This window comes from Oncorhynchus keta, unplaced genomic scaffold, assembly GCF_023373465.1.
Source record: "Oncorhynchus keta strain PuntledgeMale-10-30-2019 unplaced genomic scaffold, Oket_V2 Un_contig_1614_pilon_pilon, whole genome shotgun sequence".
In the NCBI taxonomy this organism is placed as follows: domain Eukaryota; kingdom Metazoa; phylum Chordata; class Actinopteri; order Salmoniformes; family Salmonidae; genus Oncorhynchus; species Oncorhynchus keta.
The window spans coordinates 4,228-7,439 of NW_026279735.1; the positions used below are offsets into that span (position 1 = coordinate 4,228).

The 3,212-nt window shown below is 55.9% G+C and overlaps 1 long non-coding RNA gene across 11 annotated transcripts; it reads left to right on the forward strand.

The window, feature by feature from the left end:
- The first annotated feature begins 689 nt into the window (after positions 1 to 689).
- On the forward strand, positions 690 to 3,193 carry LOC127919271 (uncharacterized). Of its 11 annotated transcripts, none has more exons than XR_008102401.1 (6): positions 690 to 761; positions 1,459 to 1,611; positions 1,867 to 1,937; positions 2,406 to 2,501; positions 2,759 to 2,822; positions 2,853 to 2,933. It is a non-coding gene; the product is annotated as an uncharacterized LOC127919271 (long non-coding RNA). The 11 variants fall into 11 exon arrangements; XR_008102399.1 differs by lacking the exon at positions 690 to 761 and adding an exon at positions 822 to 890; XR_008102404.1 differs by lacking the exons at positions 690 to 761; positions 2,759 to 2,822; positions 2,853 to 2,933 and adding exons at positions 1,136 to 1,232; positions 2,662 to 2,693; positions 3,011 to 3,193.
- The last annotated feature ends 19 nt before the right edge of the window (positions 3,194 to 3,212 follow it).

The following is a 3,212-nucleotide window of genomic DNA, read 5'->3' on the forward strand; positions in this document are numbered from 1 at the left end:
CACACACACACAGGCACACACACACACACAAACACGCACAACCACACACACGAACACGCACACGCACGTGCACGAACACACACAAATGGAGTCAAGCGATGACTCTGGAAAGCAGTTTAATTAATAGGCTACCGATGACGAAAAAAAAGTTTCTGATGAATTTCGGGGTGGTGAAAGTGTACAGTGATCTTGCTGCTCCGTTCCAATAAACATCCAGGGTCATATTCTGATGACATGATGATCGATGCTTGACTGCCGTTTTACCAAATAAAAATATTCTTGCTGATCTCATCATGTAGACTGGTTGTATAAGACTAGATAACCGCACTGTATCTAAATAGCTAGAACGCACATGCCAAGACCAGGGCATGTGCGGCAGGTAGCCTAGTGGTTAGAGCGTAGAGGCGGCAGGGTAGCCTAGTGGTTAGAGCGTAGAGGTGGCAGGGTAGCCTAGTGGTTAGAGTGTAGAGGCGGCAGGGTAGCCTAGTGGTTAGAGGTGGCAGGGTAGCCTAGTGGTTAGGTGTAGAGGCGGCAGGGTAGCCTAGTGGTTAGAGTGTAGAGGCGGCAGGTAGCCTAGTGGTTAGAGTGTAGAGGCGGCAGGTAGCCTAGTGGTTAGAGTGTAGAGGCGCAGGTAGCCTAGTGGTTAGAGTGTAGAGGCGGCAGGGTAGCCTAGTGGTTAGAGATGTAGAGCGGCAGGTAGCCTAGTGGTTAGAGTGTAGAGGCGGCAGGGTAGCCTAGTGGTTAGAGAGTAGAGGCGGCAGGTAGCCTAGTGGTTAGAGCGTAGAGGGGGCAGGGTAGCCTAGTGGTTAGAGCATAGAGGTGGCAGGTAGCCTAGTGGTTAGAGCGTAGAGGCGGCAGGTAGCCTAGTGGTTAGAGCGTAGAGGCGGCAGGTAGCCTAGTGGTTAGAGGTGGCAGGGTAGCCTAGTGGTTAGAGTGTAGAGGCGGCAGGGTAGCCTAGTGGTTAGAGGGTAGAGGCGGCAGGTAGCCTAGTGGTTAGAGTGAGGCGGCAGGTAGCCTAGTGGTTTGAGTGTAGAGGCGGCAGGTAGCCTGGTGGTTAGAGCGTAGAGGCGGCAGGTAGCCCAGTGGTTAGAGCGTAGGCGGCAGGTAGCCTAGTGGTTAGAGCGTGGAGGTGGCAGGTAGCCTAGTGGTTAGAGCTTAGAGGCGGCAGGTAGCCTAGTGGTTAGAGCGTAGAGGCGGCAGGTAGCCTAGTGGTTAGAGCGTAGAGGCGGCAGGTAGCCTAGTGGTTAGAGCGTAGAGGTGGCAGGTAGCCTAGTGGTTAGAGCTTAGAGGCGGCAGGTAGCCTAGTGGTTAGAGCGTAAAGGTTGGCAGGTAGCCTAGTGGTTAGAGCGTAAAGGTTGGCAGGTAGCCTAGTGGTTAGAGCGTAGAGGCGGCAGGTAGCCTAGTGGTTAGAGCGTAGAGGCGGCAGGTAGCCTAGTGGTTAGAGCGTAGAGGTGGCAGGTAGCCTAGTGGTTAGAGCGTAGAGGCGGCAGGTAGCCTAGTGGTTAGAGCGTAGAGGCGGCAGGTAGCCTAGTGGTTAGAGCGTAGAGGCGGCAGGTAGCCTAGTGGTTAGAGCGTAGAGGCGGCAGGTAGCCTAGTGGTTAGAGCGTAGAGGTGGCAGGTAGCCTAGTGGTTAGAGCGTAGAGGCGGCAGGTAGCCTAGTGGTTAGAGCGTAGAGGTGGCAGGTAGCCTAGTGGTTAAAACATAGAGGTGGCAGGTAGCCTAGTGGTTAGAGCGTAGAGGCGGCAGGTAGCCTAGTGGTTAGAGCGTAGAGGCGGCAGGTAGCCTAGTGGTTAGAGCGTAGGGCGGCAGGTAGCCTAGTGGTTAGAGTGTAGAGGCGGCAGGTAGCCTAGTGGTTAGAGTGTAGAGGCGGCAGGTAGCCTAGTGGTTAGAGCGTAGAGGCGGCAGGTAGCCTAGTGGTTAGAGCGTAGAGGCGGCAGGTAGCCTAGTGGTTAGAGGTGGCAGGGTAGCCTAGTGGTTAGAGTGTAGAGGCGGCAGGGTAGCCTAGTGGTTAGAGTGTAGAGGCGGCAGGTAGCCTAGTGGTTAGAGTAGCGGCAGGTAGCCTAGTGGTTAGAGTGTAGGCGGCAGGTAGCCTAGTGGTTAGAGCGTAGAGGCGGCAGGTAGCCTAGTGGTTAGAGCGTAGAGGCGGCAGGTAGCCTAGTGGTTAGAGCGTAGAGGTGGCAGGTAGCCTAGTGGTTAGAGCGTAGAGGTGGCAGGTAGCCTAGTGGTTAGAGCTTAGGGCGGCAGGTAGCCTAGTGGTTAAGCGTGAGGCGGCAGGTAGCCTAGTGGTTAGAAGCGTAAAAGGTTGGCAGGTAGCCTAGTGGTTAGAGCGTAGAGGCGGCAGGTAGCCTAGTGGTTAGAGCGTAGAGGCGGCAGGTAGCCTAGTGGTTAGAGCTTAGAGGTGGCAGGTAGCCTAGTGGTTAGAGCGTAGAGGCGGCAGGTAGCCTAGTGGTTAGAGCGTAGAGGCGGCAGGTAGCCTAGTGGTTAGAGCGTAGAGGCGGCAGGTAGCCTAGTGGTTAGAGCGTAGAAGCGGCAGGTAGCCTAGTGGTTAGAGCATAGAGGGTGGCAGAGTAGCCTAGTGGTTAGAGCGTAGGCGGCAGGTAGCCTAGTGGTTAGAGCGTAGAGGTGGCAGGTAGCCTAGTGGTTAGAACGTAGAGGTGGCAGGTAGCCTAGTGGTTAGAGCGTAGAGGCGGCAGGTAGCCTAGTGGTTAGAGCGTGGAGGCGGCAGGTAGCCTAGTGGTTTAGAACATAGAGGTGGCAGGTAGCCTAGTGGTTAGAGCGTAGAGGCGGCAGGTAGCCTAGTGGTTAGAGCGTAGAGGCGACAGGTAGCCTAGTGGTTAGAGCGTAAGCGGCAGGTAGCCTAGTGGTTAGAGCGTAGAGGCGGCAGGTAGCCTAGTGGTTAGAGCGTAGAGGCGGCAGGTAGCCTAGTGGTTAGAGCATAGGCGGCAGGTAGCGTAGTGGTTAGAGCGTGTAGAGGCGGCAGGTAGCCTAGTGGTTAGAGTGTAGGCGGCAGGTAGCCTAGTGGTTAGAGCGTGGAGGCGGCAGGTAGCCTAGTGGTTAGAGTGTAGAGGCGGCAGGTAGCCTAGTGGTTAGAGTGTAGAGGCGGCAGGTAGCCTAGTGGTTAGAGTGTAGAGGCGGCAGGGTAGCCTAGTGGTTAGAGTGTAGAGGCGGCAGGTAGCCTAGTGGTTAGAGTGTAGAGGCGGCAGGGTAGCCTA